Source organism: Lissotriton helveticus, chromosome 7, assembly GCF_964261635.1.
Source record: "Lissotriton helveticus chromosome 7, aLisHel1.1, whole genome shotgun sequence".
Taxonomy (NCBI): Eukaryota; Metazoa; Chordata; class Amphibia; order Caudata; family Salamandridae; genus Lissotriton; species Lissotriton helveticus.
Genome location: NC_136068.1, coordinates 1,545,324,104 through 1,545,344,760, shown reverse-complemented (window position 1 = coordinate 1,545,344,760; position 20,657 = coordinate 1,545,324,104). Strand labels below are relative to the sequence as shown.

At 47.1% G+C, this 20,657-nt stretch overlaps 1 protein-coding gene across 8 annotated transcripts in view; it reads left to right on the top strand.

Annotated features, from left to right (window-relative positions):
• The window catches only part of CNOT3 (CCR4-NOT transcription complex subunit 3), a 1,075,180-nt gene that overhangs the window by 1,005,976 nt on the left and 48,547 nt on the right, over positions 1-20,657 (top strand). The window lies entirely within an intron of this gene.

Below are 20,657 nucleotides of genomic sequence, written 5' to 3'. Positions count from 1 at the left end.
AGCCCAACACCAGGTGGCGATCTATTGCTAAGTGTACAACTCTGCAGCTCTACATGCCAAGAACTGATGCATACTGGTAAGTAGCATATTCCTTTCCATCTTAATCAATCAGTAGAATTACCAGTATTTTTCCAAAACCCTGATTCCGTAGCGGAGAGAGCTCTTCAAGCGCTTGACGTCAAAAGAGCTCTGCTTTATTATACAGACAGGACTAAAGCCTTTAGAAAAACAAAACTGTCATAAAGGCAATCCCATCTCCAAAGCTGGAATTGCCAGGTGGATAGTCAAATGCATTCAAATATGCTATCACAAAGCAAAACACACATTAACAATTCCCCACGCAAACTAGGGGCTTCCATCGCATTCTTAGGGAACAACCCCCTAGAAGATATATGCAAGGCAGCCACATGGTCTACTGCACACACCTTCACCAAACACTATTGTGTAAATGTGCACGCAAAGCAACAAGCTTCTGTAGGCCAAGCTGTTCTTAAAACACTTTTTCAAACCACTGCAACCGATACAGATGATCACCGCTAGGGGAGAAACTGCTGTACAGTCTATGCACAAGTATGAATTCTGCAGCTCATATGCCTCGAACGGAAAATGCTACTTACCAGTATGCTTCTCTTGGCATGTAGAGCTGCTAAGATTCATATGCCCACCCACCTCCCCGTAACCTGCATCTGTTCCAGTGTTATCTTACTTAGATACAATCACATGGACATCTTTTTTGTTTCTTACAAACTCCATTTTCCATCATGACAAAAAATAATCTAAGGATGGAGTCGATGCCCATGCGCACTATCGTCCAAAGGAGGAGTCACCTATCTCGTGACTACATAGACTACTTCCAAGACCAAGCCCAACACCAGATTGCGATCTATGCAAAAGTATGAATCTCTGCAGCTCTACATGCCAAGAATATGCATGCTGGTAAGTAGAAGTTTCCTTTTTCACAGCAATAGAATAGAAGCCGTGTAGGAGATTCTGCAGACTTCTGGTGGGAGAGAGTCCCAAATCTCCGGGGCAAAGCCTGAGAAAGCTCTGTGACCTGTTCTGTGGTTTCAAGAGGAAAGAGTTTGCACTTCTTAATGGTCTACCCCCTCCAGATAGTTCTAGATTTTGAGCCAGGTAACGGGGTATTGAAATAGAGGGCTTTGTGAGTCATGCAGGCGATCTTGAACTATTCTTGCTTCGTAGGGAAGCAGTTTAGGGATTTTAGGGCTGGGGATATGTGAACATTTCTTTTTGTACCAGTAATCAATCTGACAGCGGCATTTAAGGAAGCCCTTAGTGGGGCAAAGGTATATTTGGGGAGGCAACAGAGCGTAGCACTGACATAGTCTAGCCTCAGCTACCTGCTTGGTCATCTTGTGGAAGGAATGGTTTGAGATTCCTAAGTATACTCGTTCGAGGCATTTGGGCTGCTGAATTCATATCTGTGCATAGATCGCCGCCTAGTGTTGGGTCTGGATGATTGTATATTGTTGTCCTGGAAGAGTCTTCGAAGTATCACAAGATAGGTGGCTCCTCCCTTGGACTACAGTGCGCATGGGCATCCTCTCCATCCCCAGATTGTTTTTCTCCGCCATTGGGTTCGGATGTACTTTCCTAATCTCCAAGTTCGGAATCAAGAAAACTTCTCAAAAGGCCAAAAGGCTTTCGGATCCGTCGGTATTGTTCAGCGCTCGGTGCCGATACACTTTTTACAACTCTGTTGCACTCCAGTCGTCGACTCAGGCCGTGAGGCCTTCTCGACACCACGTGGACCGACCGTCGATGGAACTAAGTCCATTCAAGTACTGCCCTCAGTGCAACTCGAAATTCCCGCACACAGACAAGCATCCAGTGTGCAACAAATGCCTATCTCCAGATCACAATGAAGATAGTTGCCTAGCCTGTGCCCAGTTCCGATCCAAAAAGACTATTCGGAATCGACGGGCGGCGAGGCAAGAAATGCGACGTGCGGCGCCAGAGCCCGATAACATCTTCGGGGACGAAGAAGATCTAGCGAGCACCGAAGACTCAGATCGAGACGACGGACAATACTCGGAGCCCGACTCCGAATATTACCCCGAAGAGGGAGAACTGATAGTCGATCTCGAGGACTATGATCAGGACATCGTAGCAGTTGAAGACGACTCCGATGACGGCGAGGGGCGAACCGTGAGTACACCGCCCCATATAGACACTACACCTCTATCAGAGACTCAGGTCGAGGCATCGCCAGCAGGCCTTAGCCGAGACCAACAACCTCGTTCTACAGCCCCGCCATCAAGCCCGGCTAAGAAAATATCGAGAGATCCCTCTGAGACACGTCACACAACATCGAAACCGAAACTTGTCGACAATACTGTCTTCGGACTGAATTACGTTGACCCGAAGGTATCGAAGCTAAAAGGTGTTGACCCGAAGGCCACAGTACCACTGCAACCTTCGACACCGAAGACCGTCGAGTCGACATCCAAGACCAAAGCAGTCGAGTCGAGCTCCAAGTCGAAGGCCGTCGAGTCCACCTCGAAGCCAAAACACGTTGATTCGACACAAAAGCACGTTGAATCGACCCCAAAAAAAGCACGTCGAATCGAGCAAATCAGCCTCAGGTATCGACAAGGGGAAGAAACCAGTCGACGACAGAACAAGGCCTGCGCCCAAAACTACCGCCGAACCGAAACCGAAGGTAAACGAGAATAAATCAGTCGAGCCGAAGCCCATCGACCCGAAGAAGGGCGTCGACCCGAAACAGCAGGCTCTAAAACAACATAAAGAGACTGTCGAACCGACAAACCCGCTCGGTCGAAAAAAGTTGTGAAGCCAGCAAAGGACGTTCAACAAACAAAACCTGTTGAAAAACAACTGAAAGTGATACAACCACCAAAAGCGGTCAAGGCACCAATAACCATCGACCCAAAGAAACAAAAACCAAAGGTTGTAACACCAAAACCAAGGACTGTGGAAGAGGAGCTTCTTCACCCAGATCCCTCCACAGATAACCAGTCAAAAATCTACATTGATCCAAACACTGGTAAAGTGACTGTCTACACTAAAAAGAAAAGGCTTCTACCGACTGAAGACCTTTCCAGGATCCCCCTAAAGAAGAAGAGAGACTGTGCTACCTCTCCTATACTCTTTGAACCGATCACTCCTGCTATGCCTACCACTCCTTATACCCCAACCTCACCAACACGCTCTGACTACAACCCTGATGAAAATCAGGACGCAGATGTAGGGTTTGGTTATCCACAAAACCCACATACAGAGCCAGACACAGCCATGGGTTGGAGGAGGGGAACCAGATAATGAAGGGATTCTGCCTATTACAGACCCTGCAATATACCCTACTAAGCCATCGCCCACAGAGGATACAGTTGCATTTAATTCTCTGTTAGACAGAGCAGCAACCTACCACAATGTAGAGATGCACTCTGATGCTATTGAGGAAGACTTCCTCTTTGATACACTCACAACATCTGAAAGACACATTAGAACACTCCCAATGCTAAAAGGGGTGTTAAAACACGCAGGTGACATTTTTAAGGACACTGCTAGAGGCCGGGTCATAAACCCTAGAATTGAGAAGAAATACAGAGCTGCACCTATAGATCCTACATACATCAAAGGACAGCTACCCCTAGATTCCTTAGTGGTATCAAACGCACGTAAGCGTGCAGACTCACAGACTACTGGTGAGGCTGCACCTCCAGACAAGGAATCCAAAATATTTGAGGCATCAGGCAAAAGAGTGGCGGCTCAGGCAGCAAACTCCTGGCGCATAGCCAATACACAGGCCTTCCTAGCCAGATATGATAGGGCGCACTACGACAGTTTGGAAGAAATTATCCAACACTTACCTGATCCCTACAAACAACAAGCAGAAGAACTTATACAAGAGGGAAAGCTCATAACCAATGCATCCATTAAGTGTGCACTAGACGCGGCAGACACAGCTGCCAGATCCATCAATACCAGCGTGCTCATAAGGCGACACGCATGGCTTCGCATATCAGGCTTTAAGAATGAAGTACAATCTACAATTCTTAATCAGCCAATCAACCCAGACTTTTTATTTGGTCCAGCAGTTGATTCAATTCTGGACAAAATGAAAAAGGATGCAGAAACTGCAAAATCAATGGGAGCTCTTCAGTCCCAACAACACCCGGGGCTCCTTTCGTCGCTCCAATTATAGGGGAGGAGCGCGAGGAACATCACAGCAATCCTCCAACTACAAGAGTAACACCCAAACCACATATAACAAAAACACCAGCAGGGGTGGTTATAGAGGAAACAATACCAAGGGCAGAGGTCGTGGAGGCAATGCAAATAGATCTTCCACTAACACAAAGCAGTGACTTCTTGACACTCCCCCCAGACCATATAACACCAGTCGGGGGAAGAATACAACAATTTCAACAAGTCTGGTTAAATATCACCACAGACAAGTGGGTCAGGCAAATTATCCTACATGGCTATTGCCTAGAGCTCACCTCAACTCCACCCAACATACCACCCATGCACCGTCCTATGTCTCAGGAACATATAACGTTACTTCAGCAAGAGGTCATCAGTATGCTGCAAAAGGGGGCCATAGAACCAGTGCCACTGCAACACCAGGGAACAGGAGTATACTCACTATACTTCCTAATTCCAAAGAAGGACTGGTCTCTCAGACCAATATTGGACCTCAGGCCCCTCAACCTTTACATTCTGTCAGAGCATTTTCACATGCTCACTCTCCAACAAGTCTTACCATTGCTTCGCCAGGGAGACTTTCTAGCAACTTTAGACCTCAAAGATGCATATTTTCATATACCAATACACCCTGCTCACAGAAAGTATTTGAGGTTCACCATTCAAGGGCAACACTACCAATTCAAGGTCCTGCCATTTGGGGTGACAACAGCTCCAAGATTGTTCACCAAATGTCTAGCTTCAGTAGCAGCACATCTCAGAAGGCAACACATTCATGTGTACCCTTATCTGGACGACTGGCTAATACACGCGCCAACAGCCCAGCAATGTGCCAACAACATGTCAAAGACCATATACCTACTGCACAGTTTAGGATTCTCACTAAACTACCCAAAGTCACACCTACAACCCTCCCACGTCCAACAGTACCTGGGAGCGACAATAGATACACTGTCAGCAAAAGCATATCCCAACACAGCACGAGTCCAGGGAATGCAAATGCTGATACAAAAGTTCAGACCCCAACACTCACTACCAGCTCGAGTGTTTATGCAGCTAATAGGCATGATGGCCTCCTGCATATTCATAGTCCCTCACGCCAGACTACATATGCGCCCGCTACAAGAATGCCTAGCAAGGCAGTGGAACCAGGCTCACGGGCAATTATAGGACCTAGTGTTGGTGACCAGTCGGGCATACAACTCTCTGCATTGGTGGAATCCACAAAACCTTTGCAAAGGTCGACTGTTCCAAGAGCCTGTCCCACAAATAGTGTTAACAGCGGACGCATCCCTACTAGGATGGGGAGCCCATGTCCTACACTACACAGTGCAGGGACTCTGGACTGTACAGCAAAAGAAAATGCATATCAACCTCCTGGAGTTGATGGCCATCTTTCTAGCCCTAAAAGCTTTCGCAACACACTTACTCAACAAAGCTGTGTTGATCCGGACGGACAACATGACAGCTATGTATTACATTCAAAAACAGGGAGGAACACACTCGCCACAGCTGTCGCACCTAGCTCAAGCAATGTGGAAATGGGCCATTCGAAGGAACATTTTTCTCACGGCACAACACCTCCCAGGCAAGGACAACCAAGTGGCCGACCTCCTAAGCAGGCACAGCCAACAGATGCACGAATGGGAAATTCACCCCAAAATGCTCCAACCATTCTTCCGGAAGTGGGGACACCCGGAAATAGATCTGTTTGCCACAAGCGAAAACGCAAAATGCCAGTACTTTGCCGCCAGGTTCCCACATCCGCAGTCGCAAGGCAATGCGATATGGATGAACTGGTCAGGCAAATTTGCGTACGCTTTTCCCCCAGTTCCACTAATACCGCTGGTGGCACGCAAAATGCGCCAACATTCGCTGACGCTAATCCTAGTTGCTCCCACGTGGGCGAGGCAACCATGGTACACAACGTTCCTAGAACTGTCAGTGGTGCCTCATCAAACACTGCGACTAACGCAGAACCATGGCGAAATCCAACACCCAGATCCCCAACAGCTGAACCTAGCGATCTGGCTCCTGAAATCCTAGAATTTGGGTACCTCAACTTGCCTCCAGACTGCATGAATATTATCAAAGAGGCAAGAAAACCCACTACCAGAGCATGCTATGCAGCAAAGTGGAAACGTTTCGTCATTTACTGTAATAACACTGACATTAGCCCTCTTGATGCTTCCACTCAAAACATCATTTGCTACCTATTGCACCTCCAACGCTGCAATTTAGCTTTCTCTTCCATCAGAATACACCTAGCTGCGTTAGCAGCATATCTGCAAAACAGGCAACACCTTTCACTATTCAGGGTGCCAGCAATTAAAGCATTTATGGAAGGACTCAAACGCGTAATTCCTCCAAGACACCCACATTCACCAGTCTGGAATCTAAACGTTGTTTTAACCAGACTAATGGGACCACCTTTTGAGCCACTGCACTCATGCGAACCACAATTTCTTACTTGGAAAGTGGCTTTCCTTATTGCCATCACTTCGCTTCGAAGAGTTAGTGAGCTGCAAGCCCTAACTATTCAAGAGCCATTCATTCAAGTACACACAAACAGAGTAGTTCTTAGAACAAACCCTAAGTTCATGCTAAAGGTGGTATCCCATTTCCATATAAATCAGACTATAGACCTGCCAGTGTTCTTTCAGAGCCCACAAACAGTAGCTGAAAGGGCCTTGCATACCCTTGATGTCAAAAGAGCTCTGCTATATTACATAGACAGAACTAAAACCTTTCGCAAAACAATTGTTTGTTGCCTTCTCACCACAACACAAGGGTAACCCTATTTCAAAATCAGGTATAGCCAGATGGATAGTTAAGTGCATACAAATATGTTATTTGAAAGCAAAACGCACCTTAACAGTCCCCCCTAGAGCGCATTCCACACGTAAGCTAGGGGCGTCCATGGCTTTCCTAGGAAATATCACTTTACACGAAATTTGCAGAGCAGCCACATGGTCAACCACACATACATTTACAAAACACTATTGTGTAGATGTACATTCAAAACGGCAAGCTGCTGTAGGACAGGCTGTTCTCAAAATTCTTTTCCAGACTGCTGCAGCTGACACAGGTAGCCACTGCTAGGGGAGATACTGCTATTCATTCTATGCACAGATACGAATTCAGCAGCCCACATGCCTCGAAAGAAATATGCTACTTACCAGTATGCATCTGTTCTTGGCATGTAGGGCTGCTGACATTCATATCACCCACCCGCCTCCCCGGTGCCTGTCGCAGCTGCAGCATTCACTCTTTGCATGGACATCTCTTACTGTACTATACTCCATCTCTGCCACAATGGCGAAAAACAATCTGGGGATGGAGAGGATGCCCATGCGCACTGTAGTCCAAAGTATACTTCGAAGACTCTTCCAGGACAACAATGTGCAATCATCCGGACCCAACACTAGGCGGCGATCTATGCACAGATATGAATGTCAGCAGCCCTACATGCCAAGAACAGATGCATACTGGTAAGTAGCATATTCCATCTAGTGATTAGCACCCTTGCACCCCTTACTAATGATTCTTCATGTTCAAGTGCATGTCTAGGTGAGTCCGAGAGATTTAGCTGAATTAATAATGTGAGGTGGTTCATCCATAGGTCAATTTGGGGGAGTGATTAGGAGGCTATATGAGAAGGAATTCCATTTTGGAGGTGTTAAGCAGGAGGTTGTTCTCGGTTAGCCCGTTTTGAGTATTCGTCATTGTAGAGTTGAGTGATGTGAAGTCTTCAGGGGAGCTGATTTTCAGGTAAAGTTTTCAGGTAAAGTTGTGGAGTTTAGTGCATTTGCTAACGGTTCTGAGAATATTTTGAAGTGTATGGGACTCTTTTGGGAACCCCATGTAGACTGTTGAGGGCTGGGAAAGTGATTGATTCACCTTGACTCTTTGGGATCTGTTATGAAGGAAGGACGAAAGCAATTGCAATACCAGTCCGAAAAAGCCCAACCTGTGCTCAAGAATGGCTAAGAGGTTGTCGTGATTAACAGTGGCAAATGCAGAGGAAAGGTCTAGGAGGATTAGGAGGCAAGATTCGTTTTGGTCTAGTAATTTTAAAATGTCGTCCATAATGTGAGTGAGCGCAGACTCTGTGCTGTGCCCACTCCGAAAACCAGATTGATATTGATCCAGGAGCTGGAAATTCTCTGTGAGCGCAGAGTTGCGATTGTACGCGTTTTTCTAGACGTTTAGCCAGAGTGGGGATGTTGGAGATTGGACGGAAGTTGTTAAGATCAGTTATGTCTGCATTCGTTTTTGTTTTTTTTAGAATGGATGAAACCTGAGCTGCTTTTAGGCCTTTGGAGATCGTGCCTTGTGACAATGAAGCATTGACAATCTTTGTCCAAAGGAGGATGAATGCATCCCTGATTTCTTTAACCCCTTCAGCGCTAATGACAAGGGTAACTCGTCATGGACTTTCCATTGATTTCAATGGAAAGTCAATGGAGCTCATCGAACACCCTTAGCAGCCAAGTGGTTAAAGATGGGCAGGGGCAGCAGGTTGCTGAAGTGATTAGATCGATTGATACTAAGAAGATCTTGTATATGTCTCTTCCACTGAGGGGAGTAGAAGTAAACCATGAGGCATTGTTCTTGGTGCTAAGAATAAGTGGCTCAAGCATCTCAAAGTGGGCCTGAGGAGAAGCAATTCCGTAGGATGGAACAAGAGCCTTCTTAGATTTCAGGTCAATACTGATGAGTTGTATTTTCTCCGTAAAGAAAGCAGCCAGTTTGTCACATGAAGGAGGGCCATCTCCTGGGTTAAGGTGGTTGGGTGCTTTCACTGATTGTTTAACAATTTCAAAAAGTTTCTTGGGTGTGATCGGCCTTAGCACTCTTGATTTTTTATTATAGGAGCTCCCTGCTGATCTAAGGGCTTTTAGATGATCCGGAGAGTAGAACTAGGATTAGAGAGAAGAAAACATTGATATTCCTTTTCACTCACTGCGTCTCATATACAAATATTGTCTCATTCCAGGACACTGTAAATCACTACAAAGAGAAAATACCTTCTTATGAACTATCATTAATAGCTACCTCCTATATTTTTCTGTTCCTGATATGTAATATTGTATTGGAGGCATATGAGCTGCAGATCTTACACTGTGCATTTGATCGCCACCTGGTGTTTGGCTCGAATGATTGCATGTTGTTGTCGTCTTGGAAGAAGTCTTTGTAGTCACGAGATAGGTGACTCCTCCTTTGGACGATAGTGCGCATGGGCATCGGCTCCATCCTTGGATTGTTTTTTTCCGCCACTGAGTTTGGATGCAACTTTTCCGCTCTGGTTCGAAAGTCGACTTTTCAATGACTCGATGCGCAAAACTTTCTAAAAACAAACTTTAACTTCAATATACATAAACTCGACCTCATCACTTCGATTCCGGTCGTCGACGCGGGCTGTCTGGCCTACACACGTGGTGAGGCCTACACCTCATGGAAAGGACACCATTCAAAAGATGCCAAATTTCCACACAGCGACTATCACGAGGTGTGTAACCTGTGTTTATCACCTGAACACGACGAGTCGAACTGCATAGCTTGTGGGTCCTTTCTATCCCAGAAGACCATTCGAGATCGGAGGGCCCGTCGTCGCGACAAGCAGAGATCAGCTCCGGAACTGGTGGATATCTTCGACGAAGGTCCATGTGTCCCCAAGGAAGATTCCGATGATCTCCAGATCGTATCTGAGGCGACGACTCCGATGACTCCATACCATCAGATCAACACGTGAGTACGACTGCCCCTACCCCAAGCCCAACCACTTGAATGAAAGGCTAAGGTCAAAACTCCGCCTACGGGGCCCAGTCGAGACAGAGACATTGCCTCGAAAGCCCTGCCATCGAGCCCGGCACTGAAGAAAATATTAAAGCCTTCCGGTAGCTCCATGCCGAGCAAACCGCACATGCCAATACGACCAGCTCCCTCTGCACCGAAACCGAAAGAAGTCCCGGTTCCGGAAAAAAACCCAGAAACCATCGACTTCTAAAGACAATACGGCACCGAAACCAATGAAACCTGCTTCAACCCCAAAATCTTCGGTGCCGAAACCCACAAAACCTGTTTCCGATGCCTCCAAGCCCTCGAACCAGACGTCGACTCTGAAAACAATACTTTTGGTGCCGAAAAGTACGCTACAGGACTATACAACTCCTGAAAGCTAAAGACAAACAGAAACCAGGCCCGGAGCCGAAAAAATCGGCGCCAAAAGCAATTTCTGAAGAAGAGCTTTTCAGACCTGATCCTCTGCAAAAGAGGATATACATAGACCCAGAAACAGGACATGTTTCCACCACACCACACAGGAAGAGGAAGTCAGATACAGCACCTACACCTCCAGTGCCTGTCAAGAAGGACTCTGCCACATCTCCTATACACCCTTCTTCTCCTGTATCTCCCTCGCCTGCTCTCCCTTTAAACATTTCACCTCAAAATTCTCCTTTTCATTCTCCACAACATACACCTCCTCAGGATGCTGATGATGATCAGTATAGCATGGGGGGAGGGAAAGACCAAGATGTTCCTTTTCCCTACCCAACAGGTTCACCAGACTGGGACCCACAGGATATACCAGATATTCCTGACCCACATATATATCCATCTAAACCTTCTCCTCCAGAAGACAATATTGGGTTTGGACACTTGATTAATAGGGCAGCCATCGATAACAATGTAACCATGCATTCAGATGAGGCAGAAGAGGATTTTTTACCAGAAACATTCCCCAAAAAACTGTGCAAATACTGTCCATGATTAAAGGAGTTATTAAACATGCCCCAGAAGTGTTTAAAGATCCTGTACGAGCTAGAATCATAAACCCAAGGATAGAAAAAAAGTACAGAGCAGCTCCTGGGGATCCTGCTTACATTAAGGGACAGCTACCCTTAGACTCCCTAGTAGTTTCAAACGCTAGGAAAAGAGCAAACTCACAAACATCAGGAGAAGCACCACCTCCTGATAAAGAATCCAAAATCATAGATGCTTCAGTAAAAAGAATAGCTGCCCAAGCTAGTAATGCATGGCGCATTGCTAACACACAGGCCCTCCTAGCAACATATGACAGGGCTCACTATGATCAGCTAGAGAAGCTCTTACAACATCTACCTGATCAATATGAGGCACAAGCAGATGACCTCATACAAGAGAGTAAGCTTATATCTAATGCCTCCATTAAATGCGCACTAGATGTAGCAGACACTGCATCCAGGGCAATAAACACCAGTGTCCTTCTTAGACGTCATGCGTGGAAACGCATTTCAGGATTTAAGAAAGAGGTACAGACTACTATCTTAAATCAACCATTCAACCAACAGCAGTTGTTTGGTCCAGAAGTAGACGCAGCTCTTGAAAAAATGAAAGAAGACCCTGATACAGCCAAGTCTATGGGAGCTTTGCAGTCCACCCAAGCAAGAGGCTCCTTTCGTCGCTCCTTTTACAGAGGAGGCTCCAAACAAGCTGGAGCAGACAATTCAGCTTCCTTTAAAACTAATACACAAGCATCCTCTAATAAAGGATACTTTAGAGGAGGCTACAGAGGTAATAACAATAAGGGAAGAGGTCGAGGTAACAACAACAATCGATCCTCTTCCACCACTAGACTTTCTTCAGCTCCCCCAACAGCATACCACTCCTGTAGGGGGGAGATTAACACAGTTCCGACCTGTCTGGAATTCCATCACAACAGACAAGTGGGTAAGACAGATTATCCAGTATGGTTACTGCCAAGAGCTTACAGCTACCCATCCAAATATACCACCCGGACAGCGTCCAATGTCCACAGAACATCTAACGCTGCTCTCATTGCTACAAAAATATGCAATAGAGCTAGTTCCATTGCAACATCAAGGCACAGGAGTCTACTCACTCTACTTCCTAATACCCAAAAAGGATGGGACACTAAGACCAATTCTAGATTTGAGGCCTCTCAATCTGTATATACACTCAGATCATTTTCACATGATCACTTTACAGCAAGTGCTCCCATTATTGCAACAAGGGGATTTCCTCACTACACTAGACCTCAGACGCCTACTTTCACATTCCCATACATCCTTCTCACAGGAAGTATCTCAGGTTTGTGCTAGAAGGACTACACTATCAAAGTCCTTCCATTCGGGGTAACAACAGCACCAAGAGTGTTCACAAAGTGCTTAGCAGTAGTAGCAGCACATCTCAGAAGACAACAGATCCATGTCTTCCCATACTTAGACTATTGGCTCATGAAGGCCAAGTCATTCAACCTGTGTGTTTAACACACATCTCACACAATTCAGACACTGCACAACTTGGGGTTTACAATAAGCCACACCAAGTCACATCTACAGCCCATGTACATCAATACCTAGGGGCTACCATAAACACCAATACAGCTCTAGCTTATCCCAGTCCAGCCAGGATACAGAGCATTCAAGCCTTAATCACAAGGTTTCAAAACCAACACTCTCTCCCAGCCGGAGTGTTCATGCAACTAATAGGCATGATGGCATCTTGCATTTTTATTGTACCATATGCAAGACTGCAAATGCGTCCATTGAAGGAATGTCTAGCACATCAGTGGAATCGGGCACAAGGACAATTGACAGACCTGGTGTTGGTGGACAGCCGCACACATCGCTCTCTGCAGTGGTGAAACACCAAAAACTTGTCCAGAGGGCGGCCGTTCCTCGAGCCTGTTCCACAAACAGTACTGACAACAGACGCATCCCTGACAGGATGGGGAGCACATCTGCTTCACCACACAACTCAGGGAAGATGGACTGCTCAACAAAAGGTGCTTCTCATCAATCACCTAGAGTTACTGGCGATTTTCCTGGCACTAAAGTCCTTCCAAGTACACATACAAAACAAAGCTGTCTTAATCCAGACGGACAACGTGATAGCCATGTACTACATACAAAACCAAGGAGGCACACATTCCATGAAACTGTCCCAGCTCGCACAAAACATTTGGAGATGGGCCATTCCACAAAAAATATATCTGCTTGCAGAACACCTTCCAGGAGTTCACAATCAGATATCCGATCTGTTAAGTCGACAGACACAACATATTCACGAATGGGAACTACATCTGCAAGTTCTTCAACCATTCTTTCAGAAGTGGGGTCATCCAGACATAGACCTGTTTGCCACACAAGAGAACGCAAAATGCCCAACCTTCGCCGCCAGGTTTCCACACCCGTTGTCCAAGGTCAATGCGATATGGATGAACTAGTCAGGCAGATTTGCGTACTTTTCCGCAACCCCACTAATACCACTAGTGGTACGCGAGCTCAGACAACAGTCTCTCAAACTGATGCTGGTAGCTCCCACATGGGCACGCCAACCGTGGTTCACCACACTGCTAGCGTGAATCTTTCTGGATTCACTATGCTGTACATTATCCCGCGGTCTAGTGGTTGGGTACAGAATCGTAGTCTTTTCTTTGTTTTTTGGTTTTTTTCTCTGCCCAGGTGGGCGTCGACGTCCCACTTTTTGGTGTCCTTCCTGTGACGTCGGCACGCTTCCAGCGGAAGCTCCCACCCTTGGGCTTCATCTTCAGATTCTTTTTTCCGCTGTTGGGTCTGGTTCGTTGGAGAAAAGAAGAAGCCAAAAGCCAAATTTTGGACGAAAAATATTGATAAGACGACGTGAGACTACACCATCGACGAGGACGACAAAGAAGAAGGAGAACTTTGACGTGCAACGGAGAATGCGCACTCAGTGGGCCCCCTGAACGCAAGGGATGGACAACACACGTTCAAATTCTGCCGTAACTGCCACCACAAATACGCGCAGAAGGACCAGCACCCGGTTTGCAATTTTTGCCTACTGGTCGACCACGAGAACAGGGACTGCAACGCCTGCTCCGTCTTTACGCCGAAGACTCTTCGAGTTAGAGAGAGGCAGAGAAGGGCGAACTTCAACATGCAGGGCAGGGGCCAGCCACCGTCCCTTCGAGACCTGGGTCTCTCGACCGACGAAGAAGACAACGTCGCCGGAGAAGACGACGGCTACACGGTCGTAGAGACCGATAAGAAGTCTCCTGAAAAGGTAGGAGACTCAACGGCCCCTAAAGCCCCGAAAGACACTCGACAGTCTGAACAAGACACTCGGAAAAAAATGAGGGCAAGACCTCGAAAGCACCGACGCCGAAGGTTTCGGCGTCCGCAGCTACATCCAGGCCCAGCGGATCCTCAGAGAAGGACTCCGAGGCGCCGAAGGCTAGCGAACAGCCAAGGTCGTCGAAAAGCGTCCACGAAAGGGAACGTTCGACGCCGAAACATAAGGGCCCGAAGAGCACTTCGGCGCCGATGAAGGACCCGAAAACCAGCCTCGACGCCGAAACCAGTCTCGACGCCGAAATCCGGTTCAACGCCAGTGTATCAGGCGAAGAGAACGGCAGAACTATTCGACGCCGAACATGCAGCCGAAATAGAAAAGAAGAAGAGACTGCTCGAGGCAGAGATGGAGAACATCCTGCAACGAAAAAGAGAATTCGACGAAAGGATGAAAGACTTTGTAATCCCGTCTAAACCAAAGCCACTGGTTGTCGAGGTAGTCGAAGAAGAAGAGGACTACGACGACGAAGGACCGTCGGAAAGCCATGAGGAACTGGAAGAGGAAAGCCCCTACTACGAGGAGGAGGCGGATGACGAACAACCCTGGGCTCGGCATCCTCGGAGACACAGGACCTGGAGTGGCAGGACATCGGCACCGAAAGTCCAGAAGAGGGAGTGGACTCGTATCCTTGGAGGCCCTCGCCGCCTGATGACATTGGGTTATACAATGCAGTCATCAGAAACGCAGCAACAGCCTTCGGGGTAAAACTTGAGGAGGAACAGCCGAAGGCGGATTTCCTCTTGGAAACACTGCTCCCAATACAAACTAGGAACCAGTACCTGCCGATGCTCGAAAGCGTCAAATGACAGGGGAGAGAGGCCTTCAAAGAGCCTGCAACTTGCAAACCCGTCACACCCAGGACGGAGAAAAAGTATAAGCACTCCGCTACGGACCCACCCTACATCCAGGGCTCGGTCACTGCGGATTCCATCATTGCGGCGACTGCAAGGAAAAGGGCCAACGTCCCAACAACTTCAGGGCCACCTCCAGACAAGGAGAGCAGAAGGATGGACCTGATGGGGAGAAAAATCGAAAGGAACGCCGCAACGCACTGGCGCATGGCTAATTCCAACGCCCTGCTCAACAGGCACCAATACCAGATCTTGGACGAGCTGGACCAGTTAGTCAAGCACCTTCCACAAGAATACCAACAAAGGGCTTCGCACCTTGTAGAGGAGGGAAAGAATGTGGCAAATTCTTGCCTCAAAACCGCCTTGGACGGAGCCGACACGTCCAGCAGACTTATGGTGCTGGGCATCACGGAAAGGATACAAGCCTGGCTCAGGATCTCCGGTTTCAAGCCAAAGGTGCAACATAACATCCTGAACACGCCGTTCAACGGAGAGACACTGTTCGGAGCACCAGTGGTCGAAAAGCTCACCCAGCTGAAAAAAGACAACGACACTGCAAGATCCATGGGGGCCTTGCAATTCAGAGGGACAAAGAGGGGAACCCCGTCACGGAGACCGAACGGGAGAGGGGGAAACCAACCAGGAACGTCGCACCAGGAGTTCCAGCAGTTCCACCAGGGCGACACCCAGACACAAGGGCAGCAAAAGCAACCCTGGCAATACCAACAAAGGGGCCAGTCCTTTCGCGGGAGGGTGAATGGACGTGGAAATAATAGAAGAGGGTGACAACAACCCACCTCTAAGTGACTGTCATGCTACACGTGCACACCCATTCAAAAATTTCCAGGGTGGAGCACAGCTACAACAAAGAGGAGTGGCTCGGACTAAACATCCACAAGCATGTAACACCGGTGGGAGGAAGACTGAATCTTTTCTTCCAGGAGTCGAAAAAAATAACCACAGACAAATGGATACTCAACATCATACAGTTCGGATACTGCATAGAGTTGGAAAGAACACCCCCAAGCAAAAGACCAAAAAGAAAAGCGCTAGCAAAGAAGGAACTAGAACTACTTCAAAAGACAGTAAAGGAACTCCTGCAGAAGGAGGCTATCGAGCCTGTACCAAACAGAGAAAGGAACAGGGGAGTGTACTCAACGTACTTCCTGGTACCAAAGGTGGACGAAACAATGAGACCCATTCTGGACCTACAGCTCCTAAACAAATACATAAAAACATAAAAATTCAAGATGACGTCCCTACAAGAGGTACTTCCTCAGACACAAGGCGGGGATTTCATGGTCACCGTAGACCTCAAGGATGCATACCTGCACATCCCAATGAACAGGCGGCACAAGCATCTGCTAGGATTTATCATCAACAAGGATCACTACCAGTTCACGACCCTAGCGTTCGGACTAAAATCAGCACCAAGGGTCTTCACAAAGTGCCTCGCAGCGGTTGCAGCACACTTAAGGACGGAAGGGATCCACATATATCCTTACCTGGACGACTGGCTAATAAAAGCAAGTTCATACAAGACATGCATACTGCACACACAGCGAGTAGCATGCACACTGATGGCACTGGAATTCTCCATCCACTGGGGCAAATCCTCAATGGAACCAGAACAAGTGAAAATCTTCCTGGGAGCACAGATCAAAACCTTACAGAACAAGGTGTTCACGAGCAAAAAAAGCGAACACTGGCGCTGCTGAAGGAGACGCGCCTCTACAAGAAGGGTGAGCTCTGACAGTGAGGACGGCGAGCAAGATTATGGGCATGATGGCCTCATGCATACATCTAGTGCCAAATGTACCGCTCCACATGAGACCATTCCAGGAATGGCTACAGGACCAATGGTCACAAGCTGCAGGTTGTTGGGAAGATCTAGTGGTTGTAACGCACTCAGTGCACAAGGAGATATCATAGTGGAACAAGGGGAACATAACAGAAGGGAAGCCTCTAACACCACCAACCCCATCACCACAGACGCATCCCAGAGGGGATGGGGAGCACACATGAAAAAACACAGAGTGAGGGGTCTGTGGACACCAGCGGATGCAGTGAAACACATCAACTACCTGGAACTAAAGACCGTTTTCCTCGCAATAAAGGCCTTCCAGACGAAGTTGTACAACCAAAGAGTGTTGATCCAGACAGACAACACAACAGCGATGTTCTACATAAACAAGCAGGGAGGAACACAATCAGCCCCGCTGTCGAAACTAGCGCAGGAAATATGCCCACTCAAAATAGACCTGCTGGCCATACATCTACCAGGGAAGGACAACGTGGAAGCGGATTGGCTCAGCAGACAGACATCGGCATCCCACGAATGGGAGCTCAATGCACAGGCAACAAAGAGGCTGTTCGGCAGGTGGGGAACACCAGCAATAGACCTGTTTGCAACACGCCAAAATGCCAACACTTCGCATCCAGACAACCAGGGGAAGGGTCCCTTGGGAATGCCCTATGGATAAGCTGGTCAAAGACATTTGCTTACGCTTTTCCTCCGATTTCTCTGATACACACAGTACTCAACAAGTGCAGAACCAGCAACATGACCCTGATACTGGTCGCACCCCGGAGGGCCAGGCGGACCTGGTACTCGCAGATAATGGAGATGACAGAGTACACCACACAAATTTGGGAGAATGAAAGATCTACTCTCCATGCAAAACGGAGAGGTGTTGCATCCAGAGCCGGAGAGCCTCAGCCCTGCAGCATCGCTCCTTAAGACAGAGTTTGCAAACCTGAAATTACCTGAGAGCACCCTGAGGGTACTTCGAGAGGCAAGAAGACCAAGCACGCGAAGGTGCTATGTGGCTAAATGGAAGAGGTTCACACTATGGTGCAGGAAGGAAAAGCTGCACAAAAAGATGACAAGGGACTCAACAGTGCTTCAATACCTCACGCACCTGCTCGAGGCGAAACTGAGCTCATCCTCGCTAAGAGTACACTTGGCAGCGATAGTCGCTTACACAAGAGGAGAAACAGGCAAAAGCTTCTTTACATCACAGATAGTAAAGAGATTCCTGGAAGGTGCAAAGAGGATTGCACCGCCAAAGAGGTTGCCACCACCAGCATGGAACCTTAATTTAGTTCTGACGGAACTCATCAAAAAGCGCCTTTTGAACCAATTCATAAGGCCTCCTTACAAATGATAACAATGAAAACAGCATTCTTCGTGGCAATCACCTCGCTGCGCAGGGTGAGCGAACTACAGGCGTTAACGCTACAAGAACCCTACACCCAGATTCACAATGATTGGGTGGTGATGAGAACTGACCCACACTTTATGCCAAAGGTGGTGTCAAGGTTCCACATCAACCAGACGATACAAATACTGAGTTTCTTCCAGAAACCGACAAACGCCGAAAGGGCACTGCACACTCTGGACGCCAGAAGGGCAGTCATGCACTACATAGAGAGAACTAAGGAACACAGGAAAACAAAACCGTTCTTTGTGTCCTTCGCAGACAGTTTCTTGGGAAAACCAGTTACTAAGGGAACCATTGCACGATGGATCACACAAACGATACAGTTCTGCCACAAACAAGCAGGGCAGGAACTAGCAGAGGGGCCACGGGCCCACTCTACCAGGTAAAAGGGAGCAACTATAGCCTTCCTGGCTAACACACCCATTCAGGACATATGCCTGGCGGCAACATGGGCTTCAGTACACATGTTCACAAAGCACTACTGTGTGGATATACAAATGAACAAAGAAGCACAAGTAGGACAGAAGGTGCTTCAACATATATTCAACAACAAACGCTCATCTTCCACCCAGCCGCCACAAATATAACAAACCGCTACAAAGTCTATGCACAGAATAGTGAATCCAGAAAGATTCACTCTGCAAAACGAATAGTTTCTTACCTGACGGTGTAGTTTTGCAGCTTGAAGATCTTTCTGGATTCACTAGCGAACCCACCCACCTCCGCCAGAAAGATGAGGCTGTTAAAAGAGCTGGTAAAAACAGAGACAATACTGAAACGGACACCGTGAAGGATAAAGCGGTAAATCACTTACTGGAACATTGCCATAAAATTCGGAAACAGAACACAAACGAGAAAAAAAGAATCCGAAGATGGCGCCCAAGGGTTGGACCTTCCGCAGGAAGTGTGCTGACGTCACAGGAAGGACACCAAAAGGTGGGAAGTCGATGCCCACCTGGGCAGAGAAAAAAAAAAAAAACAAAGAAAAGACTACGATTCCGGACCCAACCACAGCATAGTGAATCCAGAAAGATCTTCAAGCTGCAAAACTACACCGACAGGTAAGAAACTATTCGTTCCACACCAAAGACTGTCTCTGACACCATCAATGCTAATGCAGGACCATGGAGACATCAGGTATCCAGATCCAAGTCAACTGAATCTGGCTCCTGAAGTCTTAGTTTGGTTACCTTAACCTGCCACCAGACTGTATGAATATCATTAAAGAAGCCAGAAGACCTACTACTAGAGCTTGCTATGCTGCAAAATGGAGGCGATTTGCCATTTACTGCACTAACAATCAAATTGATCCTCTAGATGCTTCCATCCAAAATATCATCTGTTACCTTTTCCATTTACAAAGATGTAATCTAGCATATTCATCTATACGTTTACATCTTGCAGCCATTGCAGTATATCTACAAAACAGACAACATATGTTGTTATTTAGAGTACCTGCAAGCAAAGCTTTTATGGAAGGATTAAAGAGTCATTCCTCCTAGGCTACCACCATCCCCACTGTGGAACCTAAACATTGTGCTTACAAGGCTCATGGGGCCCCCTTTTGAACCTTTACATAAGTGTGCACTGCAATTTATCACATGGAAAACAGCTTTCCTTATTGCGATTACCTCTCTTAGAAGAGTTGGTGAGATTCAATCTTTCACTATAGAAGAACCATTTTTACAATTACACCGTAACAAGGTGGTCCTACGGACTAATCCTAAATTCCTTCCTGAAGTAATTACTCCTTTTCATCTAAATCAATCAGTAGAGTTACCAGTATTTTTTCAAAACCCATACTCTGTAGCAGAAAGAGCTCTACAAACACTAGATGTAAAAATAGCTGATTCTCTATTACATTGATAGGACCAAATCCTTTCGTAAAACAAAACAACTGTTTGTAGCTTTCTCTCCACCACATAAAGGCAACCCAATTTCTAAATCAGTAATTGCAAGGTGGATTGTTAAATGTATACAAATATGCTATCACAAGGCAAAACGCACATTAACAGTTCCTCCTAGAGCGCACTCCACACGCAAACTAGGAGCCTCCATGGCTCTCTTAAGGAACATTCCCCTCGAAGAAATCTGCAAAGCAGCAACATGGTCTACAACACACACCTTCACTGAACGCTATTGTGTTGATTTGCAAGCTAAGCAGCAAGCTGCAGTAGGCCAACCTGTCCTGAAAACCCTCTTTCAAACTACTTCAACAGATACAGGTGACCACCGCTAGGGGAGACACTGCTTTACAATCGATGCACAGTGT